Source organism: Hylaeus volcanicus, chromosome 5, assembly GCF_026283585.1.
Source record: "Hylaeus volcanicus isolate JK05 chromosome 5, UHH_iyHylVolc1.0_haploid, whole genome shotgun sequence".
Classification (NCBI taxonomy): domain Eukaryota; kingdom Metazoa; phylum Arthropoda; class Insecta; order Hymenoptera; family Colletidae; genus Hylaeus; species Hylaeus volcanicus.
In genome coordinates this window covers 12,837,723-12,851,964 of record NC_071980.1, presented here as the reverse complement: position 1 = coordinate 12,851,964, position 14,242 = coordinate 12,837,723, and the positions used below count along the sequence as shown (strand labels likewise).

Below are 14,242 nucleotides of genomic sequence, written 5' to 3'. Positions count from 1 at the left end.
ATCGCCGAGTCAATTCACAGCCCACGCGAAATTTTTCATTCAGATTTCGTCCATTCCCAATCTACCTACCGAATAACTTTTGAAAGCATCTCGAAATCCACCTCGATAGGTTCCCGATGCGGAATTGGGATCGAACAGCGGGCGCATTCATGCGGTCCATTATCCACGGATCCACATTTACGGACCATTTTCTATGTCATTTTGTAGACGTAGATCCAACGTTTCCCCGAGGGTTTCGCGCTGGTTTAATCACGATACCGGGGACTTTGGCACAAGAGTACGGCCACGGTTTTGTTCCGCGCCTGAAGGTATAGAGATCCTATCCCCGTTCAACATATTGAAACATCCACCTGCTCACCCGGGTGCCGTTAAATTAACGTCAAGCCTCGCTGCTATTTAGGCCAACGACGATCCCACTTCGAATCCTGTGTCTGTGTCTTCCGCGCGATGCTTGTACGTTATCAATCTTCCCTGGTCCATTCCGATCGGGCAAACGGGGATCATCCGTGACCGATACCTGGGTCCCAGTGAAACCGTCCGCGTAATAGCTTTTCCCGGATACCTTCTCGTTTTCGTTTCTGGAAGGGTAATGGGTTTCTGGAGTGGTCACCAGACGAATTCAACGCTATTGTTACCAGCGAATTTCTGCAATCGGCGAAACGAACCGTTCGTTGCGATTACACGAGGAATTTTGCTTCCCCTGGGTGCCGATGGGTGGGACAAAATTCTGATTCCGAAGGAATAAGGTGGAGGAATGCCGTTTTCTTCATCGATGATTTTGTATTCTTTTTCTTTTAATGTCCACTTAATATTTGCACCTATTTACAAAGTATACAAACATAACGATTATAAACGATGATTGCAAATGAGCCGTGGACTGCACGAATCGATTAACTCTACTTTTTTTTAAAATTTTGTCAAGTGTCAAAGCACTTGGTATAGTCATAATTTTTCTGAATAATAAAGATTAACACCATTAAACGACAAACATTATTACATCGCATTTCTCAACTTTTTCTTTTACGGAGTTAATCGATTCGTGCAATAAACGGCTTAAATATAGCCTGATTTTTCTTTGAAAGTTCAAAATTAATGAAAGAATCTTTCGAAAATAAATACTTTCTTTAGAGTACAGTAGAAGTTATTAATAAAGAGACAATGGGACCCTTTCTTTTTCAACGCCCTGTGTAATACGTGCTGGTCGTTCGCTCCCGCCAATGACTGTGGATCGTCGAAGTTTCAGTTTGGAAACAACGTCGGAGCCTCTCTGACCGCTTAATTGCCAATTCAGAGACGTTCTAACGCAATTGGAAAACGTTCTCGAGAATGATAATTGGCGGCGCTATTAATCCCCCGTTCGATAACCGCTGTCGCAGTTTCAACGAATTAACGCCGACGGTTAATTAAGTTCGACCGTACGCGAAACAGCTGTTTTGCATTCCCTGGCCGCGAGCCATTCGTTATCGAGCCGCTATCGCGCGTGGCGTTCGTCGACCGCCTCATTATGCCTGCATTAGAAGTTCAATTTTCTTTTTCGTTGCTCGCTTCGATCAATCGGTTGCCGTCGGGCCGCCTAATTACCCCTTATCGCGTCTTATTAATCGCGAAATTCGACGGTAATCCTCTGCCATTTTGCTGCGAAGGTTTCCTCGCGGTACGCGAGGACTCCCACGCGAACGCCCACGTCTTGTTTTCGATTCAGTCAGCGACGAGCGATTTACGTAGTTTAATCAGGGGGGACATTAAGGTGTCTTTAGTATCGTAATGCTTTCAGGGCCTCGAATGATTCGAAGTAACTAAAAATATATTCTCAAAATATGTCAGCTACCTATTTCTATTCTCAGTAAGTGTAACATGTATACAGTTATAAGCTGGTAAAGTTGCAATTATATAGATTTAACCCTTTGCACTCGAGGCCTTTTTTTCTGGGATCTACCAGCAACTCTAGATGCTTTTTTAGCATTCGTGGCAATAGAATGCATTTATATTGACTTCTCGAATGAGATCTCTAATTTGAGATTTGAGAATCAGGTCACCTTTGCCTCAACGACAATCATTTTATTGGCACTTCGAGTTCCAAAGAAATTAAACCTAAAGAAAACCTAGTGGTAACTGATTGTGAGAGTCACCTCTCGAGTGCAAAGGGTTAAAAGATACATTGAAAATTCAGAGATACAAATACATTTGCATGATTTCAACTTTGTCAGCTTATAACTTTATACTGGTTGCACTTACCGAGATTTTTGCAACGGTTTCTTTTTGAAGGGGCAAATTATAAAGAAATTTATATATATATAAATAATAAATAATAAATAATATAATATATAATATATAATAATATATATATAAATAATATAATAATAAATATATATATATTTTTTTTTATGTCATATGTGTAGTGGAACGTACCAGAAGGGACCAGTAAAATGCAGGTCGAATCACTTGGATAAATTAAACTTCTCTGTGTAATGGACTGCAGGCTGTTGATTCAATTGGACTCATAACTGGCAATTTCCAAACAGAAACACTTTGCTTCGACCCTTAGAAGAAACTAGAAAATTCCGCCCTGCATGGATATGGATATTTTTTCTTTAATCGATGCTACTCGATATAGAAACAGTAGAAAAGTCGATGAGAGCCAGCCGAGCCGTAAGGTCGCCATCGCTGAAAAGGTTAAACACTTCGTTAGGAACAAAAGGAAATTACATGTAAATTACTTGGAGAATAAATGACATTCTTATATAATGCAATATAATTTTTTTCTTTACCCTAGTACAGCGATGAAATAAAATATAATAGAAATAGAATTAAAATTACAGGTGCAATTACTTGAAAATTAAATAACATCTCTTATTAATATAATTTAGTTTCTCTGCTTTTACCCTGGTATAGCGACGAAATAAAATACAGAGATGTAGAAACAGAAATGGAATGCAAATTAAACGTAAAATTACTTAAAAAATATATAACTTCCCTTTTGAATATAATTCAATTCTTCTCCTTGATTCAATATCATCAACCCTATTTAATATTCATGATAAAGTAATTCGGAGCGGCTGGATAGGTCGGAGAGAATTCCTGGAGCGTCGTTGAAACAGGAACGGTGGCGTTTCGGTTCAGCGGGTGCTCATTCTTTCGGTAAATCCAGAATACGCGTCGGGAGGGCGATGGATCAAGATGGAGAACTATTCCTCGTGGATTTTGCATCGCATCTCTTCCACATCGAAAAATAAGGGATCGAGGCCGCGGTAGGCTCGAGACCTCGCCAGTGGATCGACGCATCCAAGTTGCAAAGAGCAGCTTGTATAAAAAGGGTTTCGTGACGCCGAGTTTTCTTTTGATTACGAGTGGAAAATGCACGCAAGCAGCGAAAATTCTCGTCGGAATCTTCATTGAAGGGAAACACGTTTTTGTAGGACAGAAATTTCGATATCTAATTTTTTTCTGACTTCATGGAATCTTTAATATAAATGTCTTATATATGTTTGTTAAAGGTAGATACTTCGGTTAATACTTCTGCTAATTTTCATCATAAAATAACAAGTATAATAGGAAATACGAGGATAATATGAATTAATATAATAAATACGTGTTAAATGTGACCAAAAAGTATTTACACTTACGTAAAACAAAATAGTAATATTGTTATATTAATTGTAGAATATATTCAACATCTGTTACTTATGCCGTACAATAATTTGAAAATACTCAACAAAAAAAAAATACGCAATATATATCGAATATATTCTACAACCAACATAATAATATTATTATTTTGTTTTGCACAAGTACGTGTATCTTTTGGTTACGTTCAGCACGTATATTAACTTGTATCGAAAATGAATAAAATTTGCAATCTAATTATAAGAGTAATGGAACTGCTTCGTTCAGTTGTTTTCTTAAATAATAAACTAAGCTTAACAATGCTTAAACTGGATTTAGAGATCCCATCTGGAGATCTTCGGTAGTTTTCTTATTTCTCTTTTACGTTCGTTGTTTTCCAGACGAGCTCGTCGTTTGTAATTTAATTCTAAAGTACGTTTTATAGACACAGACTGTTGATCGACGTAATTCTTTTGTATTCCTTTCTCTAACCGTTTTCTACCTCTCCTTTACTCCTAATTATACGGAAGGATACGGAGAAGCCAGAGGATACAATTGTTGTTTAGTGTTTTCAATGTTTTATAGGTACACTCTCGCTCATAAATATGTGAACAGGTACCACTTTCGTTTTGAATAATTGATATACATCGTAAATTATTACTATACAACTTTTGTTGCTAAATTCTATATTGGATATGTATTTAACAACATTTAATAATATTATATGTTTTGACTGCCATATTTAATTTTATAGTAGAACTATGGGTTCGTTTAGATAGAAAAGTTTCAAAAGAATCTTGAATATATCAAAAACATTTATGGGGAAATATTACAAAATAAATGAGATAATATTACTTCAGATCCAATGAAGAAATTAATAGTATCCAAGTTTGGTAAAAGAAATTTTAACATTATCTAGTTATCTCTATAGTTTTGATCATTACTAATGTGTAGACTGCGGATCTTTATGCAAAATAAAATCTTCGCAAACGTGCCTACAAAAATTGAACCTAAATAAGAATTTATTTTATTTTCAAATATTATAACACGAACATTACTTTCAAGCTTTCTTGCACATTCAAATTTCCTATGAATGCATAAAGATCCGCAGTCTACTAATGTGATATTAGAAAAATCTATTAATAAAATATATTCGCTAATACAACATAAACATATCGAAAGATAAATGATATAATTCATATTAATAGATTCCCAACTTGTATTAGATATTTATTTCTGTTAAGCAAGTGTCCACATACTTCTGAACGGGGTTGTATATAATAGAAATAAATAAATTATAAGCTTGTTAGAATTTTTAAATTTCAATCTTTCACACACCTATCGAACTAGTTTATCCACGATTTCCTTAATTATTCAACTTGGATATTTTCCTTACAATTTCTTAACTCATTCTATTATAATGTATTACCTTTAAATATCATTAATTATTTATTTTTAATTTCTGTTGCAGGTAAGAGACTCATAATTTTACCATCCCATTATTTGGATTATATCCGAATGCAAAACTGCTAAAACACAACATGTGTTGTCCAAGTAAGTAAGCTCGCTGAAAATTATTTACGCGTTGCATTTCGGAGATTTTTATTTTCCATCTGCGCCATATGCACTCTTTTAAATTACTTCTGAATAATTATCCTAAGTAAACATACACGCGGAGCGCTTTCAGTAACGAATGAAAGCAACAGGCTCTGAGAAACCTGAATAATTACTTCTCGTCTTTCTTTTCTCTATTCTCTTTTCTCTCTCCTTCCCTTTGGATTAAAAAATAGTAAAAATCTTTCCATTTAGACGGTTTTGTATACTCCTTGTGGCTCTGAGAACCCCGAACAATACCTTCTTTCCTTTCCATTAACGATAGTAAAAATATTTTGCTTTTATTACCTTTATGGATCCATTTTCTCTCTCTCCAGTGTTTTTCAGATACTCCCCAATTATTATTCCCGTTTCAAGTGGACCAACTACGCATGCACTCCATTTCAAACGATCACCAGCAGTTGTCCTCGAGACTGTAATCGATCGCGTTGTTCCTTTGTGCCGAGAATTCGCGAGCGAATTATCGCATCCGTAGGAAATTGTATCGAACACAATGGCCGTCCCGAGTTTGTGTCACGGACGTTTATCGCAAATTGGCGACAAGTTTCGCGACAAACATCGCGAAAACGCCGACCGGAAGCACCGCAGTATTTTCCACATTCCGCGGGAAATTATTTGGGAGAGGCTCTCCGTGACGATTTGCAAAGCTTTCGATTAGATTCGTCTTACTTTGACACTGTGAATGTGTCAAAGAAAGACATATGAAGATATCAGGGATTCGAACCGCTGCTGAACCCTAACCCAAATCCGGTTAATGAAGGGCAGATTACTGCAACCCATACTAACCACGAAGGAACGGTTCTTGAATTGTAGGAAGAGCGGGTTAACCTGCTCGGAGTGGGTTACTAGTACAGACCGCGACCAAACTATAAGACATATGCAAAATTCGATGAAAATTCTATATAAGTCTTGAGTTTTGTCTTCCTTCATTCATAATGTTATTGTTTACATCATATAAAAGTATATTCTACAGTTTTATGAAACATCGAAGGCTACAATTCCAAGAACTTGTAGAATATATGTAAACATGCTATTCTCTTCGCGACAAAACTATAAGACAGTAGCTTTTCGTCGGTCGATCTTATGCTCTAATCACAGTCACAGTGTTAGAAGTAATTGTATACTTAAAATTAAACATTTGTAATTGTTGACCTTTTAAATAAATGTTTATTTAATACGCCAAATATGATATAGAATATTGTGATAATGAAACGGTGCAACCGCTTAGATCGATGAAACGTAAAAAGAATTGAATTCTCATATTCGTATTCCGTGGCACACCAGGCGCTCTCGGTGTGCTAAAGTATGGTCTGTTAACCCTTGGTAGATGTCGTTGCATATTTGAACAGTAACTTTGTTCTTAACTACAATGCCACGTGGAAAAAAGTTGACAGACAGTGAAATAAGAGTGATCTTAAATTTAAAAGAAAAGAATACTTCTATTTCAGAAATTTCAAGAGTAATTGGGCGAAGTCGATGTGCCGTGTTCAATTATTTAAAAAGTAGGGAGCATTATGGAAAAAAACATACTGGTGGACGTCCAAAAGTGACTACCGAGCGACGACGACGAACCATTCTCAGGGTAGCGTCAAATTCTAGTTTGACAGCACGGCAAATTGCAGCTGAAGCTGGCGTTAACACCAACATTCGCAATGTGCAATGAATAATTAAACGCGCCAAACATTTAAAAAGACGAAAATTGCAGAAAAAAACCGCCACTTACGAATAGACACAAAGCACCCAGGGAAGATTCTGCGGAAAGATATCTCCAATGGAAAAAAAAGTGGAGAAAAGTTATCTTCTCAGACGAAAAGCGTTTTAATTTAAACGGACCGGATAGTCTTTCGTATTATTTTCACGATTTGCGGAAGAAAGAATTGCATTTGTCAAGAAGGCAAATGGGCGGAGGCGGCATTATGGTATGGGCCACAATAGGGTACCACGGAAGAACGGATGTAAAATTTATTAATACTAACATGAATGCAGTTAAATATATAGAAATAATAGATGAACAATTATCGCGACATGCCATCTCTATTCTATGTGCAAATTATATTTTTCAACATGATAATGCAGCTGTGCATACAACGAAACGTGTAAAACAATATTTTGAAGACCGTAATATACAAATTTTATCATGGCCTGCGTGGTCTCCAGATTTAAATATAATAGAAAACATCTGGGGAATCGTAGCACGTGCTAAAGAGTTGAAAAGAGTTGAGAAGATTTGAAAACTTGTATTCAAGAACAATGTATATATGTATATATATATACAATGCAATGTATATAAATCGATACTACGGCGATTAATTGAAACCATAAAAAATAAAGGTGGCACAACACAATGTTAATAAATAGAAACAATTTTTTTCATTAACTTCTCACAACTTTTTCTTGCCTAAAATATATGATGTCTTATAGTTTTGTCGCACTTTATTTTATCAAAAATTAGAAATTTTGTAAAAATTTTTTTCAATGTAATTCAACAACATTGTCTCTATGGAAATCTATGTACTTTAGTTGATTCTTTGTATTAGTAATGTAAACTTTTACGAAAAAATTAGTATTAATAAAATATTAGCAAAAATCACATGATGTCTTATAGTTTTGTCGCTGAGTGTAGAAGAAGACATCCTAGACATCCTAGATATCCAGACAAGTCAAAGATATGTGAACTTACAGGCAATATTCAAATCAAATGAAACTAGATTGTTTAAAATGTACAAGTATATAAGGAATGTAGGACACACACGTTCACTGCATGTTCTAAGGCAAGACTGTGACGAATGTTTATCATTCGCCCGGTTGTCACAGTTGCTAGTGTTGGGGTTCCCACAAAACTCATAACATTTCCGGTGAAAATAGGGATTCCTTCAAGTGATTGTTTATGCCAATACATGTACTATTTGTTCGCAAGAAAAGGGCTGACCAAGTGTTTACGTTCCCGTTCTGCTACATAAGTAAACGAGTAATGAATACAAGTAAATGTAAGCACTTGCATGACCTTCTTCTCGCGGGTGGACAGTAGAGTCGAAAACAGACAATACTGAAATAAAATTGATTACCGTTTAGAAACATGGTAATAACTATGGTTTTTACTGTATTATTATAACGCGCATACAATCGGGTTAACCGGGTTACTCGGGTTACAGATGTCTTGTGTTACCTGGTTAGATGAGTTATTCTATAATACGAAGTACCGGAACCCGGTACGGGTTAGGGTTCGAAATCCTGGAAGATATAGACCGAGCCTTTATACGAGGGCTAACTGATAACACTGTCCAACACGATTTTTTTTCCGCGATATCCACTAGGTGATTCTTATAGGGTTCCTCGTCCTAAATACGAATTTAAAAGTGAAATTGCTCCATCACCCTTAGTTTTCGAGAAATTCGAGATTTTATAAATACGGTCGATTTTTAGAGAAAACGTAGTACTACTTGAAAACTACGAACGCTAGAAAGTTCTATTTAGTCTTAAAAGATAGAGGAGTGTTTTCTGAATATGAAGACATATTCCTTTAGAATTATCTGCTCTTTTGAATGCCTGTAAATGAACACCGAAGTTCAAAAAGGTGATGATGCATGAATTTTTCACGAAATACTTTTGTATTTTAATGAAAAGTTATTCACCTAGGTCGAATTTACACTACGTTATCGGATTCGGCAAACATTTCTGAAGAGAAAAACCACCCGCGGCAAATGCTGGAACGGTTTCTAATCCATAGGGTTTGACAAAACGTCAACTCGGAACGCATGAACGGTGTTTTGCCGCTGCACAGCCATTGCTTGGTATGTTTCGGTCAGTCAGGGCCGTCGCTACGGGATTCGCGTAATCGGCGCCACGCGCTATCGGTTTTTGTCGCTACTACGAAATTTTATATATCCTCATGTATGGTAAGTACTTATATCCATTATTAAATCATTTTTTTTTTACGTTATGTACCGTAACGCATTTTTTTTTTAAAGAAACAAACAATTGTAAGAGTAATGGTTCAATAAACGGACAATTTGTTATAAAATAATTTATCGTTACGTGCTTTTCACAACACGTTTGTTGACGATAAGTAGCCATCTTTGATCTTAGTCGTTTTAAATATCTCGTTCTATACAATTATAAAATTTTAATAATTAATTTTTAAATTAATTGTATCATCAATTAGTCGACTTTTGTTAATTTGGTATTGAGCAAACTTTATTTAAATCTAAATTGAATTATTTAACAATTAATTCAATCTATAATTGTATATTTTGTTGTTAATTTTTAATGAAAACTGCTACCTAACAAATTTCTCTTTAGAGCAGAGTTTACCCCTAAACACTAACTTAAATAAAAAAAAATGATTAAAGTATCGAAAAGTAGAAACATTAAGCTTTAAAGTGGTGTTCTGTTCGTCAATGTGGGTCGAATTTTAACGAAGTTACGAGAATTTGATGGTTATTATTCAAGCGCGTGGCAATGATTGTGCAGAACGTATGATGACGGCTCTGATTCACCGATATAAAGCGAGCGAAGCCTTCAAACGCCGGCAAACAGAATTCGTGCGTTCTAAATTAATATTTTCAGGATCTGTACGATCTAGAAAACGTTCCAACATTTGCCGCGGGTGGTTTTCTCTTCGGAAATGTTTGCAGAATCCTATAATGCATAGTAAATACGACCTAGACGAATAACTTTTCATAAAAATACAAAAGTATATCGTGAAAAGTACTCATTGACAATTTTTTGAACTTCGGTGTTCATTTACAGGCATTCAAAAGAGCAGATAATTTTAAAGGAATATGTCTTCATATTCAGAAAACACTCCTCTATCTTTTAAGATTAAATAGAACTTTCTAGTGTTCGTAGTTTTCAAGTAGTACTACATTTTCTCTAAAAATCGACCGTATTTACAAAATCTCGAATTTCTCGAAAACTAAGAGTGATGGAGCAATTTCACTTTCAGATTCGTATTTAGGGCGAGAAACCCTATATGAAGCACCTAGTGGATATCGCGGAATTTAAAAAAAGTTTAAATTTGTTGGACAGTGTAATCAGTGATCTTCAATCTGTTTTTTCTAAAAATTGAAACTAATATTAACCATTCTGTAACACTATTTTGGTTATTTAATATATTCTTGTTATTATTATTCGCATACAAGAGTATATTAAATAACCAAAATAGTGTTACAAATGGTTAATATTAGTTTCAATTTTTAGAAAACAAAACAGATTGAAAATCACTGATTGTAATATGCAACTACGGAAAGCCGAACATACTTGAGCTTTACTTATGGTCGCACACGACCTCGAAAATAAATGACAGAAGAGGTAAGTAGTGGTTTATTCCTGTCAAATTTGGGTTTTCTATGAGACTTTTTATATGCTCTGTATGGTGATATGGAGGTTGGAGAGAATCGATGAGGAAAGGACGATGTTAAAAATGTTTGATAGATCTGAGGGCTAAATTGTTTCCAAGGCATCATTCGTTAGGTTTCGCGGAATTGTAAACGAGCATTTATTTATCGAGAACGTGAGATTTACATTTACATTTTACTTAACAAAAATTCGCACAATTATTAATTAACATTCATAAAAACAACGATAAATGTAAGGTATCAGATGACGCATTTATGCAAGGATATATTATTTTTATCATATATATTTTCATCTTTTATGAATGTTAATCAATAATTATGTTAACTTTTCTTAAGTAAAATGAAAATTCGGGAATAACTTTCCCACCACATTAGCAATAAATAACTGCTCGTTTATAATTCCCCAAAACCTAAAGAACGAAGCCTAATCGATAATTCAGGTGCTCACCCTAAAATATCACCATTTTTTCATCCCTCTTTCTGCCCTCGACGCGCTATCGCTCCTCCGGCTTGCTTTTTACCGAGCTTGTCTCGTTTCGGCGTTGTGTGTAAACTGCGCCTTGTTGTTTACACTGCTCGCGAACATATCCGCGGGCTTGACGAGCGATTAATGGGCCGAGTTTCACGGTAACGGAGCCAGAGCACGCTTTTGATTTGTTAGAACGCGTTCGCCGTTGCGCAGCTGAACTTTTCGACGCATTCGATGGGGGGGCTACCCCAGCCGTTATTAATCTTCCATGAGAGGGCGTTGATTTTGAGACAGATATAGAACAGTCAGGGATAACATTAATGTCTTACACCGGAAATATGATTCTACTAGAATGTGAGAAAATGGAAACACTGGTGGTTTATCCGGACTAATTGTACAAACTCGACACAATCTCTTCGCGTTGAAATATATAAAAGTAAATTAAAAATAAAAGTAACATCTAAAGAAATAAAAAATAGAGTATAGTACTTATTCTTTAGTACAATATATAAATAAACAGCATTACTAGTGGTTTATCCGGACTAATTGTACAAACTCGACACAATCTCTTCGCGTTAAAATAAATAAAAGTAACGTAGTGTTTATTTTCTTCCTAAAAATACGTATATTAGAATAATGGTTTAATACAAGTATACGACTTAGCGCGTCTCGACCACACCGCTCAAATTCACTGGCCAAAAACAACTGGCCTTTCGGCTGGAACATCCCCTAGAGTCTAGGGCCTAGACCCTCGCCTTATTCTCACCACGCAAACTTCCCGTTACGGGCCCGCTGGCCCGTGGGTTTTTCCCATCCCTCGCTTTCTCAATACTACAGTAAATTAAAAATAAAAATAACATGTAGAAAAATAAAAAAACAGAGTACAGTACTTATTCTTTAGTACAATATATAAATGAACAGCATTACTAGTGGTTTATCCAGATTAATTGTCCAATCTTAATTTCTTCCTTTTTGAAAGGTACGTTTGAAAGGCAACTTTGAAACAAATCCAATTAAATGAAAATAAAACTACCATCTAAAGAAGTAAAGAACTAAGTACAGTACTTATTCCTTGTGTTCGCTACGTTACATTTTGCTTTGTAATTACGTCCACAGTAGGATCGCAAACTTATGTCCTCCAATAAATTTTGAAAGGACCACTCGATTCGATTTACGGACACGGCGAAAATAATTTTGTTCGAGGGAGCACGACGAGTGGCAGCGATCGGGGCTGAAAAAAGCGGACGACACTCGCGAACGTAATTATTGAAGGAGAAAGAAGAAACAAGGAACGGCGACCGGCAAGCTCTACTTTCACGATGCTCGTAGTTAGAGGGTAATTACGCCGGCACGATTCGGTGAACGAAAAAATCACCGAGTTCTTTACCCTCCTACGCGTCTCGAGTCGTTTTTTTTTTTTTTATCGGGAATCGATACCTCGAAAGCGTCGCTCGTGCATTACGCACCGGTTTCAATGTATCAATGCCGAGTAATGCTTAATCGAACGTACCAAAGCAACGTACGCGGGGAATTTAGAGACGTTGACAAACTAATCAACCGGATTATTCGTTTTTAAAAACGATCTCTCTTCTATTTCTTTTTAAAAGAAAATTGTAGATTTCTGTTACTCCTCTCGGTTAAGATATATATTATAGAAGAATTATAACCGTAGTAATTGTGCGAAATGAAATTATTATACATTGCGAATTATCGTGTATTATTATGAAATTATTTTGTTTTTTAGGAAATTTTTTCTGTGGCTTCTCCTAGACAATATATATAATCACAACCACAGAGATTGCGTGAAATGAAATTATTATTTATTATAAATTATCGTGTATTATTACGAAATTAATATTATTATATTTTGAAAAGCCTTCCGAAAAGTAAATAAAAATTTATGTATTCATCCTGCAGCATTGAAAATTCATTTGTATTGGAATGATTTATATTGCCGTCGAATTGCAATTCGAACGATTATTATTAATTTGTAGTTCACCATTAATTGTGATATACGAGAGGCTGACTTCGTTCGATTAAACCCATGGCGTGATTCTTGCAATTATTATCGTCCGTCTTTCTTCTATAGCGCTGCAATGGGATTGATAATTAGTATTTTGTTCCACGTTGACCTCAGGCATTCTCGCGATAATTTTTATCTGCAAATATTACTCAGACACTGCTCGACACCATTCTTGACTGCAGAATATTATCTCGCGATATTAATGGCTAGTTTTTCATTGTGTTGGTATGTTTTGTAGCGTGACTTGCTCCCATGTAAAATGAAAAAGAGTAATATTATGCGAGTATTTAATATGACAAGTTTTTGTTCCAAGTGTCATTGAATAAAAGGTTGCTAATGTGATTGACTCCTATTCGAGGACAGACATCGTGCTTTTCTATTTTTATTCTTCGTTGGAGCTCTGTTTATTTTAAAATATGGAACAACCATCGTGAAATATTAATTGTTCAAAAATAGTTGATCTATATTTTATTGATTCTTTGTTGGAGACATTGTACTTCTTCATTTTAAATTTTTATCGGAGCTCTGTTGAATCTAAAAAATGAAACAACCATCGTGAATTATTAATTTTTTCGAAAATGGTTGATTTATATTTTATTGACTCTTTTTTGAAGACATTGTACTTCTTCATTTTCAAATTTTATCGGGGCTCTGTTTCGTTTAAAAATGAAACAGCCACCAAGAAGTGTAACTAATTTACATTTATACATTTCTTTCCAATTGTTCTTTTTCATTAAAATTTTTTACCGAAGCTTCTGCTATTCTAAAAATGAAACAGCCATCATGAAATATACTTGTTTCAGAATGCAACGATATTCCACGATATTTTTCATTTTGTACTTTTAACCGTGGTATATCTTTATTCCTTCTTCACCTCGTTTTTCTGTAATTTAATAAGTCATTTCACAATTGACCACTCACTCGTATTAATTCACCCCATTCTTCTTCCCCGAGTTTGCTAAACAGGTCACAGGCCAATCATTACGCACGCGAACATTTTACGGTTAAACTAAACGTTAAATAACAGACTGCGACGCGAAACCTCGGTAACTCGCATGTATGGCCAATCACGGTGGCGATTATGCGTTCTTCGCATACTTTACGCTTGGCTTTCCACGCTGATTGTCCACCTGGGTCACCCTCTCGCGGCATCGTGCGCTCTCGTGCATGTATGGT

General features: G+C 35.6%; 1 protein-coding gene and 1 long non-coding RNA gene across 9 annotated transcripts in view; one reads left to right on the top strand and one right to left on the bottom strand.

Annotated features, from left to right (window-relative positions):
- Positions 1-14,242, top strand: part of LOC128877621 (kinesin-like protein KIF13B) — a 134,444-nt gene that overhangs the window by 54,277 nt on the left and 65,925 nt on the right. The gene's annotated exons all lie outside the window — the stretch shown is intronic.
- The window catches only part of LOC128877632 (uncharacterized), a 160,755-nt gene continuing 148,916 nt past the window's right edge, over positions 2,404-14,242 (bottom strand). Inside the window, exon 7 of the long non-coding RNA XR_008457274.1 lies at positions 2,404-2,664. This is a non-coding gene — a long non-coding RNA (uncharacterized LOC128877632). The remainder of the gene's footprint in view (positions 2,665-14,242) is intronic.